This window comes from Bos grunniens, chromosome 29, assembly GCF_055505025.1.
Source record: "Bos grunniens cultivar Pamir isolate PY7600 chromosome 29, Bosgru_T2T1.0, whole genome shotgun sequence".
NCBI lineage: Eukaryota > Metazoa > Chordata > Mammalia > Artiodactyla > Bovidae > Bos > Bos grunniens.
In genome coordinates this window covers 28,203,391-28,228,696 of record NC_141193.1, presented here as the reverse complement: position 1 = coordinate 28,228,696, position 25,306 = coordinate 28,203,391, and the positions used below count along the sequence as shown (strand labels likewise).

Below are 25,306 nucleotides of genomic sequence, written 5' to 3'. Positions count from 1 at the left end.
ATGAGTCAGTTCTTTGTATCAGGCGGCTAACATATTGGAGTTTCAGCTTCAGCATTAGTCCTTCCAATGAATATTCAGGACTGATTTCCTTTAGGCTGGATTGGTTGGATCTCCTTGCAGTCCAAGAGATTCTCAAGAGTCTTCTCTAACACCACAGTTCAAAAGCATCAGTTCTTTGATGCTCAGCTTTCTTTATAGTCCAACTCTCACATCCATACATGACCACTGGAAAAACCATAGCTCTGACTAGATGGACCTTTGTTGGCAAAGTAATGTCTCTGCTTTTTAATATGCTGTCTAGGTTGGTCATAACTTTTCTTCCAAGAAGCAAGTGTCTTTTAATTTCATGGCTGCAGTCATCATCTGTAGTGATTTTGGAGCTCCCCAAAATAAAGTCTGTCACTGTTTCCATTTTTTCCCTGTCTATTTGCCATGAAGTGATGGGATTGGTTGCCATGATCTTAGTTTTCTGAATGTTGAGTTTTAAGCCAACTTTTTCACTCTCCTCTTTCACTTTCATCAAGAGGCTCTTTAGTTCTTCTTCACTTTCTGCCATAAGGGTGGTGTCATCTGCATATCTGAGGTTATTGATATTTCTCCTGGCAATCTTGATTCCAGCTTGTGCTTCATCCAGACCAGTATTTCTCATGGTGTATTCTGCATATAAGTTAAATAAGCAGGGTGACAATATACAGTCTTGACACACTCCTTTCCCAATTTGGAACTAGTCTGTTGTTCCATGTCTAGTTCTAACTGTTGCTTCCTGAACTGCATACAGATTTCTTAAGAGGCAGGTCAGGTGGTCTGGTATTCCGATCTCTTTCAGAATTTTCCATAGTTCATTGTGATCCACACAGTCAAAGGCTTTGGCATAGTCAATAAAGCAGAAGTAGATGCTTTTCTGGAACTCTCTTGCTTTTTCAATGACTCAGAGGATGTTGGCTATTTGATCTTTGGCTCCTTTGCCTTTTCTAAATCCAGCTTGAACATCTGGATGTTCACGTACTGTTGAAGCCTGGCTTGGAGAGTTTTGAGCATTATTTTACTAGGGTGTGAGATGAGTGCAATTGTGTGGTAGTTTGAGCATTCTTTGGCATTTCCTTTCTTTGCAGTTGGAATGAAAAGTGACCTTTTCCAGTCCTGTGGCCACTGCTGAGTTTTCCAAATTTGCTGACATTTTGAGTGCAGCACTTTCACAGCATCATCTTTTAGGATTTAAAATAGTTCAACTGGAATTCCATCACCTCCACTAGCTTTGTTCGTAGTGATCTTCCTAAGACCCACTTGACTTCACATTCCAGGATGTCTGGCTGTAGGTGAGTGATCACACCATGGTGATTATCTGGGTCATGAAGATCTTTTTTGTGTAGTTCTTCTGTGTTTTCTTGCCACCTCTTCTTAATATCTTCTTCTGTTAGGACCATACCATTTCTGTTCTTTCTTGTGCCATCTTTGCTTATAGTTTTTAATGTTGTTCCAGTCACTGATTTCCTTGCTGATCTTTTGCATACTTGATCTACGTGTGTGCTCAGTTGTGTCTGACTCTTTGTGACCCCGTGGATTGTAGCCCACCAGACTCCTCTGTCAATGAAAATTTCCTGACAAGAATTCTGGAGTGTGTTGCAATTTCCAACTCCAGGGGATCTCCCGTCCAGAGACCAAACCCACATTTCCGGCATTGGCAGGTGGATTCTTACCAATATGCCACCAGGGAAGCCCATACTTGCTTTATCCACTATTAAAGTTAGAGTATTAAATTTCTCAACATTTATTGTTGCATTGTCCATTTTTCCCTTCAATTATGTCAGATTTTGCATCATGTCTTTTGGGGCTCTATTATTAAATTTATGTATGTCATTAATTGCTATATTCTAATAAATTCACCACTGTTATTTCTATAAAATGCCCTTTTTAGTCACTAGTGGTAATTGTTGTCATAAAATCCATATGTCTGCTATGAGTATATTGACACCAACTCTTTTATGGTTCCTGCATGCACTGTATATTTTTTTCTGCCATTGTAGATTCAACCTGTTTATATCATTGAATCTAAAATGTGTCTTTTACAGAAAGCATGTAGTTAATACATTGTTTATCAAGTCTGCCAACCTCTGCCTTTGAACTGTAGTGTTTCATTAATTTATATTTAATATATTTCTTATAAATTAGAATTTACTCCACCCTTTTAATTTGCTTTTTATTGTTCGGTCTTCTTTTGTCCTGTTGTTCCTTCTTACTTATTTCCAAGTGAATATTTTCTAATGTAATATTTGTATTCCTTTAATGTTTTTTCACTATTTTAAAATTATATTCTTAGAATTTGCTTTAGGGCTTACCCTATACATTTTATCTTATCCTAATCTTCAGATTTATACTAATTTGAGAGATATAGAGATATATAAAATATAGATACTAGAAAGCTCTGTTCTCTCTTCTTCCATTCTATTTCTGCTGTCCATTACATCTGTATGTGCTACAGACCCTACATTACATTGTTATAATTTATTATTTTATATACTGTTAATTATTTTAAATAAATTGAGGAAGGAAATTGGAGCAAACATATTTACAGAGTTTGTAGCAATATTTTGTTTTATTATTATTTTTTTTTTTTTTACAATTTCTGGTTCTCTTTACTTGTTCCTAAGAATTCTAGTTAGTTACCACATGGTGTCATTTCCTTTTTCAGTACAACTTTTTTCTCACCCTTGATCTTTTTCCTCCTTCTTTCTTTTTTCTTATTTTGACATTTCCATTATTTATAATGCACTCAATGATGGCCCATATTCTTTGAGAGTATATTCATTTTTTATTAACTACTTGCACCAAAATCTGTTGTTCCTGAGAGTGCCTTTAGGTTTAAACTTTCTCATTCCCTGTTCTAAATAGAGTTATTGCAAGAACCCTGGAGCCCTGTGTTCTTATCAACTGCCTTTCCAAGGCAATATCTCGGTACCATTATTCAACTGACTGCTTCTCTGAGTGACATTCTTGGTTTTCAATCAGGGAACTGGGTAGGGTGGCAGCCTTTAATCTCCTTAGCTTGCCTTTCCCTGCATGAAACCTCCATCCTGCAAGTGAGATGGGGTAAGTTCAACTGAGGACTCAGTATTATAGGCTTCCCAGGTGGCACGGTGGTAAAGAATCTGCCTGCTAATGCAGGAGACACCAGAGATGTGGGTTCGATCCCTGGGTTGGGAAGATCCCTTGGGGTAGGAAATGGCAACCCACTCCAGTATTCTTGCCTGGAAGATTCCTTTTCATGGTGTCACAAAGAGTCAGACATGACTGAACACAAACACACACATATTCTTAGCCTGTCACACTTGGCATAAAAGCCTCTGCCCTGTGAATATGAGCTGTGGAGAAGGGGAGATCCCTGACTTTTCAACTACATAACCCTTCCATTTTTCCTGGGTAACATGGAGCTTGCAGAGATGAGAGATGATGGCAATTGTGTCTCCCATGGAGGTACCATAGTTTTTGAATGAAAGCTGGGGGGAGTGGGGGACCTGTTTTCTTGGTCTCACTTACCTGGAGAGGAACTGCCATCAGGCTGAATAGGGGTGGGGAGAGTGAGTCATAGCTCAAGAGCCACAATCTTTTACTATTTTTCAAAATAAGATTTAGATTTCTTTCAATAAATATTTATTCATTTGCATTATATCCTGAGGAGATTTTCCAAAGTTTGAATAGTTGATATTGCTATTGTTCTTTTTATAAATTTTACCAGTTAAGGTTTTTGTTATTGCTATTTTATTTTTGCTACAGAGTGGTTTCATAGAGTTCTTCCCTATCCCATTTTTTTTTTTTTTTTTGGCCACACTGTGAAATCTTAGTTCCCTCATCAAGGATCAAACCCATATGGAAGTGTAGAATCTTAACCACTAGACTGCCAAGGAAGTCCTCTTAAAGTTTTTTACACTGTCATCTTGGAAGCTACTAACTAGCTCATTTCCATTTAATAATTGCCCCGTCTGCTTAAATTAGAGTTGGTTTCTATTGATCACAGCTAACAACTTGCAACACACACAACACACACACATACACACAGAAATGCAGAAAACTGACAAACTGAGATTCATCAATAGTTTCTGTATAAGATTTTTTAAAAAATATGTTCCCTTTGATTAAAAGTAATTAAGTCTTGTGTCTGTATGTATACTTGGTAGGTAGTTGAATATTTCATCTTTCTTTTAACAAACTTATAAAAAGGAAAAAGTATGCAGGTCAGGAAGCAACAGTTAGAACATGACATGGAACAACAGACTGGTTCCAAATAGGAAAAGGAGTACATCAAGGCTGTATATTGTCACCCTGCTTATTTAACTTATATGCAGAGTACATCATGAGAAATGCTGGACTGGAAGAAGCACAAGCTGGAATCAATTGCCAGGAGAAATATCAATAACCTCAGATAAGCAGATGACACCACCCTTATGGCAGAAAGTGAAGAGGAACTAAAAAGCCTCTTGATGAAAGTGAAAGAGGAGAGTGAAAAAGTTGGCTTAAAACTCAACATTCAGAAAACTAAGATCATGGCATCTGGTCCCATCACTCCATGGGAAACAAATGGGGAAACAGTGGAAACAGTGTCAGACTTTATTTTTGGGGGCTCCAAAATCACTGCAGATGGTGAGTTCAGCCATGAAATTAAAAGACGCTTACTCCTTGGAAGGAAAGTTTTAACCAACCTAGATAGCATGTTCAAAAGCAGAGACATTACTTTGCCAACAAAGGTCCATCTAGTCAAGGCTGTGGTTTTTCCAGTGGTCATGTATGGATGTGAGAGTTGGACTATAAAGAAAGCTGAGCGCCAATGAATTGATGCTTTTGAACTGTGATGTTGGAAAAGACTCTTGAGAGTCCCTTGGACTGTAAGGAGATCCAACCGGTCCATTCTAAAGGCCATCAGTCCTGGGTGTTCTTTGGAAGGACTGTTGCTAAAGCTGAAACTCCAGTACTTTGGCCACCTCATGGGAAGAGTTGACTCATTGGAAAAGACTCTGATGCTGGGAGGGATTGGGGGCAGAAGGAAAGGGATCGACAGAGGATGAGATGGCTGGATGGCATCACCAACTCTATGGATGTGAGTCTGAGTGAACTTCAGGAGTTGATGATGGACAGGGAGGCCTTGCATGCTGCAGTTCATGGGGTCGCAAAGAGTTGGACACGACTGAGCGACTGAACTGAACTGAAACTTCAGAGAAAATAATTCAAATATTAGATGTAATTTCTGTCTGCTAATGGTAGGCAGAAGACCTATGCCACTGAATAGTTTTTTTAGGGATCATAAAATGTAATATTCATGTATAAATATATATATTTAAATTAAAAGGGCTTCCCTGATAGCTCTGTTGGTAAAGAATCCACCTGCAATGCAGGAGACCCAGGGTCAATTCCTGGGTTGGAAAGATCTGCTGGAGAAGGGATAGGCTATCCACTCTGGTATTCTGGCCTGGAGAATTCGATGGACTGTGTAGTCCATGGGGTCGCAAATAGTCAGACACGACTGAGTGACTTTCAGGGAGAGTAAGTCGTAGCTTAAGAGCCACAGTCTTTTACTATTTTTTTATTTTTTAATCCCTAGTGAAGGAACTAATATTCCACATGCCCCACAATATGGCCCAAAAAAAAGTGGGGCGGGGATAGGGAAGAACTCTATGAAACCACTCTGTAGCAAAAACAAAACAAAAATAACAAAAACCTTAACTGTAAAATTTATACAAAGAACAATGACAGCTATTTAATCTAATGGTAGGCAGAAGACCTATGCTATTGATAGTTTTTTAGAGATCATAAAATGCAATATTCATGTATAAATCTATATATTTAAGTTAAAAGGAATAATACTATGTATATGTTACATATTCTGATTTCTAAAATTTAATACTTTGTGAACATTTTATAATTTTGTGATAGTTAATGTTGAATTTGGAGATTCATGGCCTTTTTAGCATTTTGTATCCAACTCCTGGTGTGGATTTAGTTAAGCTCAGGTACATTTTAGAAAAGGAGAGTCTCCATGGCGTTAATCTGATTCTAAGAATGATCTGTAACCCTCAAATGTCTAAGAATCAAAATGTGCAGGGATCATCAAAATAGCTGCATGGTATTTCCTTTATCAGGCTTCGCAGGTAACTTAGTGGGTAAATAACTCACCTATATGCAGGAGACATAATAGATGCAGCTTCGATCCCTGGTTTGGGAAGATCTCCTGGAGGAGGGCATAGCAAACCACTCCAGTATTCTTGCCTGAAGAATCCCCATGGACAGAAGAGCCTGGCAGGCTACAGTCCATGAGGTCACAAAGAGTTGGACATGACTGAGCCACTGACACACACTTCCTTTATTGACATATGGTAGTTTATTTAACCAGTTCTTTATATAGGAACAGGGTTGGTTCAAATTTTTACTCTAATAGTTAAAATTATCATGAATAATCATTTTTCAGGTCAATCTTCTAACAGATTTTCCTTAAAATTAATTTTTAGTATGGAAATTGCCTTGAGAAAGCATATAGACATTTTGAGGCTTTTAATCCTTGCTTGCTTAATTGCTTCAGCCATGTCTGACTCTGCGAAAGTATGGACTTCAGCCTGCCAGATTCCTCTTTCCATGGGATTCTCCAGGCAAGAATACTGGAGTAGGTAGCCATTCCCTTCTCCAGGGGATCTTCCTAACCCACGGATCGAAACCACATCTCCTTTGTCTCCTGCCTTGCAGGCAGATTCTTTACCCACTGAGCCACCTGAGAAGCCCAAGGCTTTTAATCTATTTTGCTAAATTATCCTCCAGAATGGTTGCATCACCTTTGTTGCCAGACAGTCTTAATGCCTAGCTAACTTGATAAATTAAAATCATTTTTAGTGCACTAAAATCATTTTTAGTGCAAGCTAGTGAAAGCTAACCATCCCAATTAGACTTTTTGATATATGTTCCTCTCCTGCTACAGATATGATGCAAAAACTCTTCAAGTGTACTTTTTCACCTCAATACTATTAAAAGCTCAGCTTCAAATGCAAAGGATCTCCTACATCTGATGGCAGCCAGCCACATTTATTCCAGCGCTTACCTGCTGTGGATCCACACAGAGTCGAGTCTGGACTCATCATCCTTAGAATTCCCCATGACATACTCCTTGAGGCAGCTGTCTGCAGCTACACAACAGAATACACACATTACAACCTTGGCAGACAACCCCTGGCTTTGGCCTGCTGCTGGAATACAAACACTTTTACACCATCTCAGATCCTCTGCTGTGACAGAAGTGTTGTCAGATAAATGGAAAGCCAGACTGGGTTATGGCTACCTGCCTGTGTGATATGTTGGTATCAATGAGAAAGATCTGTAGGCCTCCAAAACTATCTCTGTTAAAGATACAAAATCTTTTCCATTGTAATTCTAATTTTGAAAAAGAATTTTAAAGAACCAAGTTTAAGATCTTTAGTTATTCATATTTAACTGACTCATAGGTTTTCTTTCTATGTGTGCCTGGACACACAATAAAGTCTTTTGGTGCCATTGCAACTTGCAATTTCTAGGCATGACTATTTTAAATGCACTGGTTTTCCATTTCAAATATGAGTACATTAGTATTATGGATGAAAGAGTTTTGAACAGAAACTTAACGCTCTCTCACTTGCTTAAAAAAAAAATTCTTTCCCTTTCTTTTTAATGCTTCCAACAACTCTGATACTCTCAGGCTCCATCTCATGGAAAGTTGGAATAGAAGAAATGACATTTTTTTTGGTAACTCTAAATGAGAGACCTATTTTATAATACTTCAGTGGAATAGGCTGGACTGCAAGAAATACGCTACACTACCAGATAATAATTATTTGATTTGAAGAACAAAGAAAACTTTTTGAAAATCTGCTTTCTGACCAACACTTTCAGATGTAAAACAGAGTGTTTAAATTCCTACTTCTCAGGATATAATATAAAATAAAAATTCCTAAACACATTCTTGATAAGAATTTTTAATTGTCTGTTTATCCCATGTTCATTCTCATTGTGGCTCCTGAATTGCCGGAAGAAGCAAGTTCATTTTAAAAATTGGAATGAAATAACTTTCAGTTTGTGTTTATTTTAGAGAACTTTATAGAATTTGCTTAATTAGTTGAATAAGAGTAAAGTCTCCCAAAGACTTCATTGTGTGTCGATAGAGCATTGTGTTTGAATGCACAGTCTTTGGAATGGTGCAGACCTAGATTTGAACCACAATTCTGCCAAAAGCTACCAGTATCTACGTTAAATAACTTACTTCATTTCTCTGATTCTCATTTTCCAGGTATATCAAAAGGGTGTGTTAATATTACTCTTATACATTCTTTTAAGGATTAAATGAGATAATGAAAGTTGTTAAGTGTTTAGGATACTCTCTGGCACACAGATGGCTCTCCATAAAGGGCAGCTAACATCCTGGAACACAGTAGGTGCTCAATAACAATTTTGTTTCATGATAGAGCACCTTTCCTAAGAAACCAAGATTGAGAGTAAATTTCCAAATTCCTCTTTTCATATCACATAGAATATTTATATATTTCTTGGGAGGCGTTCTTTCTTACCCACTGCTTTCCATTGCTGAAATCCCATGCACTGAGAACTTGCAAACTTCCAGAAACACTTTCAGTGGCACCATTGCTAATCTTCAGTGAGGTTTATTATGAACCATGGTAGGAAAGACACTCCAAAAGCCTTCTCTGGGACCAGCAGCTAGCCTGACTGCTGCTGCCTCACATTTTATTTGCTTTTAATTTACAGCTCTTTACGGGAGACCTGGGTTTGATCTCTGGGTTGGGAAGATCCCCTAGAGAAAGTGAAAGAAAGAAAGTGAAGTCGCTCAGTCATGTCTGACTCTTTGCGACGCCATGGACTGTAGCCTACCAGGCTCCTCTGTCCATGGGATTTCCCAGGGATTTCCCAGGTAACAGTACTGGAGTGGCTTGCCATTTCCTTCTCCAGGGTATCCTTCCAACCCAAGGATCAAAGCCAGGTCTCCCGCATTGTAGGCAGATGCTTTACCATCTGAGCCACCAGGGAAGATACCCTGGAGAAGGGAAAGGAAAATGACTCCAGTATTCTGGCCTGGAGAATTCCATGGATTGTATAGTCCCTGGGATTGCAAAGAGTCGGATACGACTGAGTGACTTTCCCTTTAACTTTGAGTATCTAGGGGGAAGTAACATGGAAAAAAAATATTGAAATTTACATTCATGTGTCTTTTAAGAATTTTTAAAATACTTCACTCAGCATCATCTTGTGTAATACTCATGAGGGACTTGTCTCCCATTCTACATATGGGAAACATTGAGATTTCAAGAAATTGTGACACATGGTTAAATATGTATAGAGGGTTGCAGAGCCTGTGTCTCCCAACTTTCAGTTCATTGCCCATCCCCTCCATGTTAGCTCCTAAATTCCTCACACCCAGAATGCAAGAGGGCTTCTTCTGCGGTGGTCAAATGTCCAACCACAATCATTCCCTTCCAGATAAAGCAATGATTAAGCAGTCCGTCTCCCTGGGAAAAGTAACCCTGAATTGTGACCTTTCCTTATGATGTTAATGTGAATGAAGAGTCTGAAAGCAGATTTGCAGGTGAAATAAACAAATAAGCATGAAGCTATTGTATCCATCCAAGTTGGTCTAGACTTTTATTTCCCTTGCAAATTTTCATAGAAGCCTACAAAAAAACCCAAAAAGCTAACCTTTAGTGTTTTCCAGTTTTATGCCATATTTTGTTAGTTTCACTATTTTTTTCACTCATTTTATTTTTTGCCTCATATTTGTGAGGTGGTATTATCATTCCCCACAATTTGTATTTAATATAAGGTGACTGAAGGACAATGAGCTATTTTCCCAGAGCCATCTTTCTATTAAGTGTTTAGGTCAGGATAAGAATATAGTGAAGCTATATTCTAAATGTGAAGCTGTGATTAGTCTAAGAATATTAGATTGCTGTTGTTTTCTTGCTGGGGTTTCTCGGAATATGAAAACAAAATAAGATCTTTCCCAGCATCAAAGTTTTTTCCAATGAGTCTGATGCAAAGAACTGACTCACTGGAAAAGACTCTGATGCTGGGAAAGATTGAAGGCAGGAAAAGAAAGGGACAATAGAGGGTGAGAAGGTTTGATGCCATCACCAACTCAATGGACATGACTTTGGGCAAGCTCTGGGAGATGGTTATGGACAGGGAAGCCTGGTGTGCTGCAATCCAAGGGGTCGCAAAGAGTCCGACATGACTGAGTGACTGAACTGAACAGAGCTTTTTGTCTTAAGTTTTGGCAGTGTTGTTTGACAAAAACATCAAACTTTGGACTGTCCTTTCCTCAGCTCCACAGAATAAATGCCCTTTCTACCGGTCCCATAATATATGCCTCGATGGAAGTCAAGACATTCATAGTCTCACTCACCTGTTATCATTCTTTACGGATAATTTAATTTACATTTTCCAATCAATTCTCAAAGCACAGTGTTTAATATTATTACACCAAAAAAAAAAAAAAAATCAAATACCCAGAAGTTTGAAGTAACAGTTCTTCAGTTGATCATATATTATATTGTGTGATCACTTAAAAACCAAACCTTTCAAGCAAAACAAAACAAAAAATTTCAAATACAAGTATTTCCTAAGAGTGAGGTGTTTTATAATCTTCCAAGGCTCCTCATTGAAAGAGGACAAAGTTCCTGTTTGATTCTTTACTATCTCACCAAAATTCTCTTTCTTTGCTAATTTTTTATTAGTTCCACTATGACTTTATTCTTGATGTTTTATCCATTCTTTATCATCTTTATGTTTTCTTGTCTTTTGTTTAGAATTCCTCTGATACTGCTGACACTTCCTCCCATGAGACAAATCCTACTTATCTTTATGAGAATTAAGACCACCTGTGTGACATTACTTAAGGATCAGGATTGAGAACTGAGAATACGTATGTCAACAAGACAACTATTTATTATAGGAAAATTTTAAACTAATAAATGGTGTCACTGCTTCAGGATATTCCTGCATTATCAGTTTATCTGAAAAAAATAGTTTTCTTGACTGGGCAAATAGCATGATCATCAAATAACAGTTTACTTATAAAGACTTGCTTCAAGATGCTCACCATGCTGACCCACCTGCTGTTGCTGCTGCTAAGTCGCTTCAGTCATGTCCGACTCTGTGTGACCCCATAGACGGCAGCCCACTAGGCTCCCCCGTCCCCGGGATTCTCCAGGCAAGAACACTGGAGTGTGTTGCCATTTCCTTCTCCAATGCATGAAAGTGAAAAGTGAAAGTGAAGTCGCTCAGTCGTGTCCGACTCTTAGCTACACCATGGACTGCAGCCTAGCAGGCTCCTCTGTCTGTGGGATTTTCCAAGCAAGAGTACTGGAGTGGGGTGCCATTGCCTTCTCGCTGACCCACCAGTCCTAAGCAATTGTGTCATATTTTCATCCCAATCTCAATTAGGTACCTACCTGAGAAGACCTAACTTAAACCAATTAAGCTTGTATCCTAAACTTTTTAAATATCTTTGATCCCTGCTTGTGAGAGGCAACTAAGTCTCGATCAAGGTGCTGTTACTTCCATTGTTTTCATAAAGTTAGCTTTGCTCATCTAAGGATATTATGCTGTTTTTTTTAAGTCTGCAGTCCACCATATCATATTATTCAGAATTCTTTCAAAAGAAAAAAAGTAGGAAAAACAACTCAAATTAATTTAAAACTAAAAAGGGAATATCTTGGCTCAATAACTGAAGGTGACTATAAAGTCAGGACTTAAAAGAAAGACTTAAACCTGGTCTCCAGAACTCAGCTTTACTTTCTCAGATTTTACCCCCAGATGGCTTCTTCCCAGGTCAGCACTCATATTGTAGAATATATTGTTTGCAGTTTGCTCTACGCTTTCCTTCTAAGTCAGGTTTTCCCAGAAACAGACCTTGAGAAAAAGATTCAAGTCCAGGGATTTTATCTGTGAAGGTTATGTCAGTACGAGAGTGGGGGACAGGACAGGGAAGGTAAAGAAACTGATAAGGAGTACATTATAAGTTAACTGCTACTTTGGGCAAAAAAAGCTTTTAACCCTGAAGGGATACTTCAGGCAATAATGTAAAACATACTGCTCAAATTATACCACCTAAAGGACCAGGGAGACTTATCACTGCATGTCAACTACAATTAGTCATTGTTTGTAAGAAGCATGTCTGGGCTGATGTCATTGAGATTAGAGCAGATGTAAATGGTTTTAGAAGGTTCTGAGGCAGCAACCATATGCAAATATTCACAACTGGAAGTTGGCAAGCATGCAGCGAAGCCAGAGGCTCCAGGGATGTGGGCAGTGCACCTAAAATAACTCCTACTCTCAGATCCCAAGCTCTGAGCCCTCAGGACGGTACAAAAGTACAACTGTTTTTCTTAGTACCATATTATATCACATGCTTTGACCGAGATAATCACTACAAAAACTAGAAGTATAGGGATGTCAGCTACAAATGGCAGAGCAAGGGCCCCCCAAATCCTATCATTTTAAAAGCAAGGAGCATACTGGCAGAAAGGATCACAATCATTTTCCACCACCTTGGGAGTAGTTATTCAAGAAAACCATTTCAATACTGGTTAAGAATAGTGAGATGTGTAGTGGTTTAACTTATCCTATTTCCATTTTTTTCTTCCGAGCTTCACAGCGACCTAGAAAATTGGCACTCTGTAATCGTTCATAAAAGAAAAGAAAATGCAGTTTGGAATCACTGAAAGGAGAGAATGAAATCAAAGTCCCTTTGAGATTTTCCCAGAGACCTGCTATTATTTTCCGTATTAAATGGAAATTTAAGGTTACTGTATGATCCAGTGATTCTTCTCATAGTATGAATATGTACCCAAGATAACTGATATCATTAGTTCAGTTCAGTCACTCAGAAATGTCTGACTGTGACCCTATGGACTTCATGCAGCCTGCCAGGCTTCCGTGTCCATCACCATCCCCGGAGCTTGCTCAAACTCATGTCCATTGAGTCGGTGATGCCATCCAACCATCTCATCCTCTGTCATCCCCTTCTTCTCCTTCAATCTTTCCCAGCATCAGGGTCTTTTCCATTGAGTCAATTCTTCACATCAGGTGGTCAAAGTACTGGAGCTTCAGCTTCAGCATCAGTCCTTCCAGTGAATAGTCAGGAATGATTTCCTTTAGGATTGACTGGTTTGATCTCCTTAAAGTTCAAGGGACTCTCAAGAGTCTTCTCCAACACCACAGTTCAAAAGCATCAATTCCTTGGTGCTCAGCTTTCTTTATAGTCCAACTCTCACATTCATACATGACTACTGGAAAAACCATAGCTTTGACTAGATGGACCTTTGTCAGCAAAGTAATGTCTCTGCTTTTTAATATGCTGTCTAGGTTGGTCATACCTTATCTTCCAAGGAGCAAGCATCTTTTAATTTCATGCCACAGTCACCATCTGCAGTGGTTTTGGAGTCCAAGAAAATAAAATCTGTCACTGTTTCCATTGTTTCCCCATCTATTTGCCATGAAGTGATGGGACTGGATACTATGATCTTCATTTTTTTTAATGTTAAGCTTTAAGCCAGCTTTTTCACTCTGCACTTCATCAAGAGGGTCTTTAGTTCTTCTTCTGCTATCATCTTCCCACACAAATTTGACATGATTGTTCGTTATAGCATCAATCATAATAGCTAAACTCTAGAATGTACTCAGCTGATAGATGGATGAACAAAATGTTTTATAACCATAGAGTGAAAAATTATTCAGCCACAAAAAGAAGGAGATAGTGATACATGCATACATGTTCAGTTCAGTTCAGTCGCTCAGTTGTGTCCGACTCTTTGTGACCCCATGAACCGCAGCATGCCAGGTCTCCCTGTCCATCACCAATGCCTGGAGTCCACCCAAACCCATGTCCATTAAGTTGGTGATGCTATCCAACCATCTCAATCTCTGTCGCCCCTTCTCCTCCTGCCCTCAATCTTTCCCAGCCTCAGGGTCTTTTCAATGAGTCAGCTCTTCACATCAGATGGCCAAAGTATTGGAGTTTCAGCTTCAACATCAGTCCTTCCAATGAACACCCAGGACTGATCTCCTTTAGCATGGACTGGTTGGATCTCCTTGAAGTCCAAGGGACTCTCGAGAGTCTTCTCCAACACCACAGTTCAAAAGCATTAATTCTTCTGCACTCAGCTTTCTTTATAGTCCAACTCTCACATCCATACATGACTACTGGAAAAACCATAATCTTGACTAGACGGGCCTTTGTTGGCAAAGTAATGTCTCTGCTTTTTAATAGGCTGTCTAGGTTAATTATAACTTTCTTTCCAAGGAGTAAGCGTCTTTTAATTTCATGGCTGCAATCACCATCTGCAGTGATTTTGGAGCCAAAAAAAGTAAAGTCAGCCACTGTTTCCATTGTTTCCCCATTTTTTGCTATGAAGTGATGGGACCAGATGCCATGATCTTAGTTTTCTGAATTTGAATTTTAAGCCAGCTTGTTCACTCTCCTCTTTCACTTTCATCAAGACTCTTTAGTGTAAACCTTGAAAACTTTACACTAAGTGATGGAGATAGACAGTTAAAGACTGTGTACTCTATGATTCTATTTACATAAAATGTCCATTCAGGAAAATCCATAGAGACAGAAAATAGATTAGTGCTTGCCAAGGGCTGATTGTGGATGGCATTGAGGAACAACTGCTAATGGGTACAAGGTTTCTTTGGGGAATGATACAGTTGACTTGGAATTAGATATTGGTGATGGTTGCCTATTCCTGTAAATATGCTGAAGATCAATGAACCGTATACTTGAAAAGAGTGGATTTATGGTATGCATATTATGTCTCCATGTTTTAAAAAGTTGTAAACAATTTTTTATAGTGCTCTATATTGTCAGGCCTGGGTGAAATCCCTACTCCTGAGAGATAAGGGAAGTCCCACAGTGAATTGATGGTAGGGTGGTTACAAATTAAATTCAAGGTGCTGTTATCAGAAGAAGGTGGGAATGGGTGCTGAGCTAGCCAAGACAAGAAACCCTTTTCTACTCTGGCCATCTCTTCAAAGGCTGGTCTTACAAACCCTTTGATCAAGGCTCTTTATCAGTGCTCCCAAGTTTTTGGTGTTTTCATGAAAACAACTACTTTCCTGCTATAAAGGTACTGCATGCTCTAATGTTTCCTTTCAGTCTCTCTTGTGTTAGGACCATACTGATTTCTTGTTTCTCCTAGCTTTCTGTACACCAAATCATGCTTTGACTACAGCCAAAGTAATGGCAACAATAATGTAGTACTCTGGGTTCTCATTGCTAAATACCTTTCAGAGAACACAGGTGTCTCCCCAAATTCTAATGCAGTCATTGAGTGTAAATTTGCCCTGACTGGTGGAAGGGATACCCCCAAGTATACCCCCAAGCCAATTTTCCATTAAAATGCTCAGCTAAGTCCACCTGGGACATGGGAAATGTGCTCAGTCCTCCTGACATGTTCAATCATGTATTTTCAGTAGTATGTCCTATAACTGAGTGTGTGAATACAAATGTTACAAGAGAAAAAAAATTAGCTAGCAAAAATAAACTTATTTATTCAAAATATAAGCATAAAATTGCTGTCAAAGCACTAAGTTAATGAATTTTGGTTGCCTCTATGTGTTCTCTCTGTCTTTAAATCTTTCAATCTAGCTCTCAATCCCTTTCTCAAAAATCTTTTTGGTGCAAGCCTAGCTGACTTTCTGTCATAAATGCATAAAATATATGTTGATACTGGTCTTCCTCATCATTTTCCACTATAAAATATACAGAAACTTCTTATCACAAGTTAAAATTTATCAAAAGTTACACACCAAAATTGTACATGGTGCTGTTCACAGTCAAGAGAAAAGTAAACCAGGGTAAAGATGCAGAATTAATTCATAACTGCATAAAATTAATGGTAATACACACCATAGTCCTGTGATAATGTTGTAGCCAGCTGTTGCCACTGCAGAGAGCTTGAGTGTTGTGAGCATCAGCTTCAAAGGCTCCAGATGCCAATCATCCCCCAGTAAGCTGGCATCTCTTCAGTAAGTCTCTTATCTTGGCAATCTGACATCTCCAGGTTCTCGCAATCTCTTGCCAAACCTGATCTCTCCCATTATCACGATCTCTTGCTGTTCTTGTCTAATTTCCATCATGTTTAATGAGAGACTGTAAACCTTGAATAACACCATGGGACCCATACAAAGAGCCACTAGTGATGCCGGGAGTGCTCCTAAGAAGCAAAGTCATGATATTACAAGAAAAAGCTGAATTGCTTGACATGTATTTGTAGATTGAGTTTTGCAGCTGTGGTTGCCACCATTTCAAGAGATAAGTGAATCCTGTGTAAGGACCATTGTTAAAAGAGCAAATTATGAAGTCATCTCTGCAGCTCTACCAGCAAGTATGAAAACCTTTCCCTTTTTGCAAAATACCTTTTTATCTCATGCTGACAATGCTTTTATGTGGGTGCAGGATTGTTATAAGAAAGAATACATGTAGACTCTAATATGATTGGAGAAAAAGTGAAGTCATTATATGTCAACCTAAAGCAAAAGGCAGGTAGAGAATATAAAGTTGGAGAATCTAATTCCAGCAAAGGATTGGGACCATATAAAAAACTTTTAGATAAATTTAAAAGGCAGACAGAAATTACAGTGTATGTCTATAAAATTTGCCCAGTATCCCTGCTCCTCTTGTCTTCCCTTTTACCTTCTCCACCTCTTCTGCCTCTGCCATCCCTAAATCAGCAAAATCAACCCTTCCTTCTCCTCTCCTTATCATACTCAACATGAAGATGAAAAGGATGAAGACATTTATGATGATCTGTTTCTACTTAATGTAGTAAATAATCATGTTATACAGTTAATAAACCTATCTGTTGTGTGTGTGCATGTCTTTTTATGAAAATCTAGTAACTGTATGGCAAGAACTGTTTGAGATGTTTTTGTGTCATCATCATCACCTAAGTATTCATTACTAGAACATCTTGTGGAAGACAGTCTGGATATTAATCCTATGACAGTCATAAGAATTACAAATATATCATAGTTTTTAGTTTACATTTTCATGATTTGTAGTCTTTTGGTAATATAAGTTCTCATCTCTTATGTAAGATTATTATCTCCTGTTTAAGTTGATGTTTTGTGTCAAGTTTAAGAATATAATAAAGAATATGTTTGTCTAAAAATATAAAATTACATCTTTTATTTAAGAAATGTCCTGTTTTCTTCATTATGTTGCTCACACAAACATTAAATATTTCAACAACTAGCTTAAAGATCACTTCCAAAGAGATGTTAGTTATTGTTTTTATATTAACTTGAAAAGATGGCTTATTGTAGAGTTATATTCTTTATCACTGACCCACCAAGGAAGCCTAATATAACTTAGTGTCTCCTTATTAGTAATAAGAATTAAGTAATAAGTCATATGTTGATTAAATTTGTGAATCATTTTGCTGACTCCTGACTCCTCTGAAACAACAGGTTTTGGTTCTCAGGTTTTGGTTCTTATCTATCTGACTCAGTTTAGCAAAGCTGATGGACAATCTACCTCTGTGCCTAAAGATTAATTCTAAAAGATCTTTCCCAACCTGTTCAGTTTTATGGGCTTAGTTTTACCTCAATTCACTTTTTGCCAGAAACACAAGATATAAGTAACACCATAATCTAGTTTTATCAGTCACTCTCTTCTGTAAGTTTGAGATTCTTCTGATTTATCAGGGAAGGAATAAAATTCCTATTCAAGAAAACTTCTCTCTAGTCTCTTTTTTCTTTTAATTTCTTCCAAAACTGAATCATAAAATACATCTATTAAACTGCTTTTCAGATCTCCTCTTTGTAACACCAATTTCCTCCATATTATTTACTTAAAGTTTCAAAGTGAGGTGTTAAATTCTGAAAGAAAATAAAAAAGCTCAAAATTCCATTAACACTTTGGAAAAATGTCTTCATGAAAGCTGAACGAAATAGATTTGGAACTAGAGTAAGAATCAAATTAAGGGTATTTTTAAAAGCAATTTAAGGTTAAATATATGAAAATAGATTTTATTACTGAAAAAAAGATATCAAATAATGAAAAAGACCATTTTTCAAATGTAATGCAATACAGTAAAATAAGCAATTATCTTTAAATGTCCATTTTGTAGGTGCCTGGTACAGTTAAAAAGGAACACAATCGTGACTGGTAATAGGAACGTAGAAACTATGTAGTTAATTAACTAAAACTATTACCTATTAGGTAGAATTTTCTAAAATTTCTCTGTTAATTGATATTGTCCTTGTTCAGAGAGTGAAGTTTTTATCTCAAGAGAATTAAAAAAAAGTACAAAACCTATTGTCTCTAAATTTAATCTGGTCTTATGCTTAAAATACAAAAGTGAAAAATCAAATCTACACGTTCTAAATGGATCTTCAGGGAAAGTTTTTCTTCTTTGTAGCAAGTATGGCTTAAACTGTAATAATTTAGCAAAGAATGGGACAAATTTGCTTTTAGAGACCAATTTCCCCTGTGCTATTAAAGAGATTTTATGTTTTGAGGAGCTGTTGGGAAATCAGGTTATACATGGAAGAAGGTGAAGGCAAGGGTACTGGTGTCAGAACATAAATAAAACTTGTGCTTGGATAAACTATTTTCTCCTTGGTTTGCACCCACTTCCAATATCTTGAGAGTACAAGAGGCACTTAGTCCTAATCACAAACAGCCAAAGATTGATTATGGAAAAAAGGGCAGACATAGAGCAAAAACCTGAAGGATGGTGGAGAAGGATGCTGATACAGAATCACTGACAGAATGCTTGTGAGGGTGAATGCTTGCTTCTATTTTTAGTCTGGGACAGTGAATTGGAAAGTGAATTTTTGAGAGCATTAGGGAAGAGGATGAGACTTTGTTCATATTTGGCTGTTGGTTCTTTATTTTACAATAGCTCTGCCACAAGTTGAATGGTAATCAGATATGATTTGATTTCTGCTTCAACCCAATCAAATACGTTGTAGGAAAAGCACTGCCTGAAGACCTGCCTGATTTTAAAAGGAAACAACTTGACTGTGAGTGCTGTTTTACTTAAAAAGAAATAAATGACTATTGAAACACAATGTTTGCATATTTTGTGAATATATTCTAGGCTAAAAAATACAATCAGACAAAGTTGCTGTAAATACACACAAATCATCACAGTCTTATCCTGAAATCTACGTGGGTTTGAATTTACAGGCCCTACAGAATGTAGGATTACATTCATTAAATTTAGAGGAGCCAAGTGTAAACATTTCATGTACTTTACCTTCTAAAATAAGCTTTTTTCTTTTTCCAGTCAATTTGATTCTTCATGATGCCCTGCCCTTAAATCTTGCCTTCTTGCCCAAGAATCCTGCCTCCTGTGAGTATCCTTCTTATTTCCACTTCTGCAGGTTTGACTCACTCTTCAAGATACAGCTAAAAAGCAATCTTCCCCATTAAATATTTTCTGAAATCATATTCATTTATCCTTTTTTATGAATTTCTAGAAGCTTCATTCTCTGTACTACTGATCAAACACATGTATTTTTACTGTATACAATCAGATTTTCTCAGTGTAACTTTGACCCCACAAAACTCAGTTCAGTGATTCTAATTGGTATTGAAATACAGTAAAATATTAATTTTTTTGTGAAAGGAATTAAAAGTTTTAGATCATAGGAATTGCTTTGTCAATCTTTAGATGCTACCTCAGTTTTTGGGGGTTGATCAGTCTGCAAGAGAACAAACACGGCCCTGTTTGAAGAAATAAAGTGATGCAGTGACTTCCCTTTGCCCACAAAATATGTCCAGACCCCTCAGCATGTAGCATGGAATTCAAGGACCAGAAAAAAAGTTTATTGTTACTAGAGCTGAGTGAATGAGGGAAAGAGTAGCAGATGGTAAGACCAGAGACCACCAAGTCATGCAAGATTTTGTAGGCTAAATAAGGGATGTTGGCTTTAAGCCAAATGGTTTTCAAAAGTGGAAAAATATTATTTATGTTTGAAATCATCCAAGAATTTATTTGGCAAGATCAAATCGAAGGATTAATTGCTACTTACAAAGTCAGATGTGAAACTGCAGGTAGAGAGGGCTAACGGTAATGTTGTACGTAGATTTTTGACTGTGCAAGGAAGTTGGTGATTTTAATCCCTGCATTCTTCAACTGTGCGCATGCTAAGTAGCTTAGTCCTATACTTTGTGACCCTATGGAATGTATCCCTCTAGGTTCCTTTGTCCATGGGGTTCTTCAGACAAGAATATTAGAGTGAGTTGCCATGCCCTCCTTCAGGGGATCTTCCAGACACAGGGTTCAAACCTGCAACTCTTACGTCTATATGTATGTATATTCTCTTCAGTTCAGTCGTTTAGTCGTGTCCAACTTTTTGCAGCCCCATGAACCGCAACACGCCAGGCCTCCCTGTCCATCACCAACTCCCAGCGTTCACTCAGACTCATGTCCATCGAGTCAGTGATGCCATCCAGCCATCTCATCCTCTGTCATCCCCCTTCTCCTCCTGCCCTCAATCTTTCCCAGCCTCAGGGTCTTTTCAAATGAGTCAGCTCTTCGCATCAGGTGGCCAAAGTACTGGAGTTTCAGCTTCAACATCAGTCCTTCCAATGTATATTCTCTTATGTCTATATATATGTATATATAGCACAATAGAATTTTACTCAGCTATGAAAAGACTGAAATCTTGCCATTTGTAACAATGTAGATGAGTTTTGAGGGCATTATGCTAAATTAAGTCAGATAAATACTTGTGATCTCACTTACATGTAGAATTTCAAACTAAAACAACAACAAAAAAATCTTCATTGGTATGAAATAGACTGCTGATTGCCAGAGGAAACAGATAGAGTGTAGGGCAATGGGTGTTGATGGTCAAAAGGCACAAACTAGTTATGAGATAAATAAATTCTGGAAATGTTCTGTCCAGCATGGTAACTACAGTTAATGATACTGTGTTTTATGTTGGAAAGTTGTTAAGAGCATGGGTCTTGTAAGGGCCTACCACAGGAAAATAATGTGAAACTATGAGAGCTGGTAGATGTTAACTAAATTTTTTGCAGTAAACATTTTGCAATATATACATGTATCAAATCATTATGGTACACATCTTAAACTAATACAAATTTATATGCCAATTATATTTCAATAAAGCTGGGAAAAGAAAGTAAATCCCATTCGTATTTTTGTATTTTTCTTTTAAAGAAGTCTAATGTCTAGGAACTGACACAGTGTAGATGAGGCACTGAATGATCCAAAGTTACATTTTGCCAAACAACTACATCCGAGGGAAAGGGAAAGGTAGTCAGGTTGGACAGTGAAACTTAAGCTGGTTAAGGAGGGAAGTAAGAACATAAGGAGTCCTGAGAGGGGGTAAAATGGAGGTTCAATGGACTGCGTGTACATGGGTTTGAAACATTGTTGTGAGTCTGGAATAGAGGCAGTAGACTAGAAAGAAAGGAGGTGTTGATTATGGATGTGATACTTGGAATTGCCATAATGAAAGCAATGTTAGTGACTGAAGTTGTGGGAATGGATTGTTGAAAGGAGGAGGTGATGAGATCATTAAAACAGCATAGATTATTGAATCCATCAAAAGCCAAGATACTGATCTGTATACAAAAATCTTTAAGGAGGTGAGAAGAGAGAGGATATGAGGTTGTAAATGTGAAGCTCTTGATGGACTCCTGTGTCAAGTCCCAAGAGGGTCAGGGCATTTTTCTTGGGGATGCAGAGTCCCACCAACAGTGACGTCCTACCTGTGGTGAGGCAGATGAGTTTTATTAGCCTCCCCCCAACCATCATCATGTAACCTTGGGAAAACCTCTCAACCTCTGTAATCCTCAGTTTCCGTTTGACTATGCATTGGGTAGATTTGTACCTGACTATAGGGTTGATTATAAAAAATAAATTGGCACAACATATAACAAACTCAGTATAATGGTTGACATCTAGTAAGCTTTCAGAATGGGCTTCCCAGGTGGCTCAGTGGTAAAGAATCCACCTGCCAAAGCAGGAGATATGGGTTTGATCTCTGGGTCAGGAAGATCCCCTGCAGGAGGAAATGGCAACTCACGCCAGTATTCTTGCCTGGGAAATCCCATGGACAGAGAAGACTGGCAGGCTACAGTCCATGGGGTTGCAAAAACTGACACACACAAACACACAAGCGCTTAGAATATGTTAGCCATTATCATTGCTATTATCTCGTTAACAAAATATATGCCCTTTGAGGAAAGCATCCCGTTTCAATCACTTTGATATCTCCCTATGCAACTAGCAGAGAGCTAGGTGTTACAGAGTTTTGTTCAATTTGTATAACTCACTCATTTTCTACTTAAATTAACCTTGCTTTGTTGTTTTTTTTTTTAAGAAAATGTTAATAAATGAGATAGTTAAAAAAAAAAAAAGAGATAGTTTAAGATATACCTTAACTCCTAGGATGCTCAGTATCCAGCACCTTACCAAGAAATGCTTAGTTAGTTGCCTGAAAACACTAATTTCAGCCTATGCTTTGGAGTCTCTGTGAAACAAGGATAATGATACACTACATGCTTGTGAATGCTTTTGAATCTGTTAGATGAATGCAGCACTAGAATTAAATTGTCACCAAATTGAAACTAGATTCTGTTTAGTGAAAGAAGCCTCATAAAAACTGTTGTTTCTCTATTTAGGCCCAAAGCAAAAACCTATAGTTTTAACCTTGGAATTGATATTTTAGCCAAGGAATTTTATATTTAGGTTCAGAATTGTCTCTTTTACTGTAATATTTTATTATCTTGATGATACACCCTAATATGCAATTTACAGGCACAAATATGACTGGAAAATGAAAAAAAAATAACTTTGCTTTCAACTACATCAAATGCCCCAATATAATGCCCTATATAATCCCTAATTTTCTTTTTGAAATATCAAGGTTAATTTTGGAAAACGTCTTAGTCTTCACAGAAGACTAAGTGATGAAATATAGACCAGTACAAAGAAGAAAAGAAGTTAATAATTGTCATAGCAGCATATATTCATTGAGTTCTTACTGTGTGCTATTTACATAATTCTAACAGATTTAACTCTCATAGAAGTCCTGATGATGAGAGATATCATTTTTGGTTCTATTTTATCAATAACCAGAACACTGCAGTAGAAAGTATATCACCTATGCACCCACAGCTAGTCAGTGGGAAGCCAACGTTAATACCCCAGTAGTAGGATTAGTGACCATGTTTTCAACTAAGATCTATGCCTTGACACTATCTACTATTGCTTCTTTAATATAGGAATGGTCTTCACCTTATTTCTAGGTGGCAGTAGACACATCTCTTGGAAATTTTTTTTTTGGGGGGTATAAATGATTTACAGTGTTGTGTTAGTTTCAGGTGTGCAGCAAAGTGATCAGATATTGTATCATAAAAAATATTCAGATATTCAGATTTTGTATTGTGCTGTGCTATGCTTAGTTGTATCCAACTCTCTGCCACCCCATGGGCTGTAGCTCACCAGGCTCCTCTGTCCATGGGAATTCTCCAGGCAAGAATACTGGAGTGGGTTGCCATGCCCTCCTTTAAGGGATCTTCCCAACCCAGGGATCAAACCCAGGTCTCCAGCCTTGCAGGCAGATTCTTTACTGTCTGAGCCACCAGGGAAGCCTAAGAATACTGGAGTGGGTAGCCTATCCCATTTCCAAGAGATCTTCCTGACCTAGGAATCTAGGTCTCCTGCATTGCATACAGATTCTTTACCAGCTGAGCCCAATATATGTACATATACAATTTTTTTGCAGATTCTTTTCCATTATAGGTCCTTGCAAGATATTGAATACAATTGCCTCTGCTTTACAGTATGTCCTGGTTGTTTAAGTATAGTAGTGTGTATCTGCTAATCCCAAACTCCTAATTTATCCCTCCCCCCTTTCCTCTTTGATAGGCATACATTTGTTTTCTATGTCTGTGAGTCTGTTTCTGTTTTGTAAATAAACTTATTTGTATTATTTTTTAGATTCTACATATAATTAATATCATGTGTGTGTGTGTGTGTTGGTTGCTCAGCCGTGTCCAACTCTTTGTGACACCATAGACTGTAGCCTGCAGGTTGCTCTGTCCATGGGATTCCCTAAGCAAGAATACTGGAGTGGGTTGCCATTTCCTTTCTCCAGAGGATCTTCCTGACCCAGCCATCAAAGCTGGGTCTCCTGCGTTGCAGACAAATTCTTTACCATCTGAGCCACCAGGGAAGTCCAATTGATATCATATGATATTTTTCTCTGTGTGACTTACTTCACTTAGTATGATAATCTCTAGGTGCATCCATGTTGCAAGTGGCATTATTTCAGTTTTTTTGGCTGAGCAGTATTCCATTGTATGTGTGTGTGTATATACATATATATGTCTGTATCACATCTTCTTTATCCATTCACTTGTCAATGGATAGTTAGATTGCTACCGGGTCTTGTCCATTATAAATAGCACAGCTATGAATATTGAGGTACATGTATATTTTTGAATTAGATTTTTCTCCAAGATACATGCCCAGGGATGGGATTGCTAGATGATATGGTAACTGTATTTTTAGTTTTTTAAGGAACCTCCATACTGTTCTCCATAGTGGTTGTGCCAATTAACATTTCCACCAACAGTGCAGGAGAATTCTCTTTTCTCCACACCCTCTCCCGCTTTTATTGCTTACAGACATTTGATGATGGCCATTCTAACTGGTCTGAGGTGGTATCTGATTGGAGTTTTGATTTTCATTTCTCTAATAGTTAGCAAATTTGAGCATCTTTTTGTGTGGCTTTTGGTTATCTGTGTATCTTTTCTGGAGATATGTCTCTTTAGATCTTCTATCAATTTATTGATTAGGATGTACTTTTTTTTATATTGAGTGTATGAACTGTTTGTATATTTTGGAAATTATGTTAATATTTGCAAATATTTTCCCCCATTTTGTAGTTGTCTTTTCATTTTATTCATGGTTTTCTTTGCTCTGCAAAAGCTTATAAGTTTGATTAGGTCCCATTTTTTAAATGTTTGCTTTTATATCTTTTGCCCTGGGAGACTGATTTAAGAAAGTATTGCTGCAATTTATGTCAGAAGATGTTTTGTGTATGTTTTCTTCTAGGAGTTTTATGGTGTCACATCTTATGTTTAAGTCTTTAAGCCATTTTGAGTTTATTTTTGTGTAAAGTGTGAGGGAGTGTCCTAACTTTATAATCTACATGAAGCTGTCCAGCTTCCTCAGTGCAACTTATTGAAGAGACTATCTTTTCTCAGTTGTACATTATTGCCTCCTTCGTCAAATAT

At 37.7% G+C, this 25,306-nt stretch overlaps 1 long non-coding RNA gene across 2 annotated transcripts in view; it reads left to right on the top strand.

The window, feature by feature from the left end:
• LOC147342449 (uncharacterized) overlaps positions 1-25,306 on the top strand; it is a 521,236-nt gene that overhangs the window by 320,291 nt on the left and 175,639 nt on the right. Inside the window, exons 1-2 of one of the 2 annotated variants that reach the window (XR_015158070.1) lie at positions 18,927-19,047; positions 19,314-19,379. This is a non-coding gene — a long non-coding RNA (uncharacterized LOC147342449). Of the gene's footprint in view, positions 1-18,926; positions 19,048-19,313; positions 19,380-25,306 lie in introns of those variants that run through there. The other variant, XR_015158071.1, reaches the window with a different exon arrangement.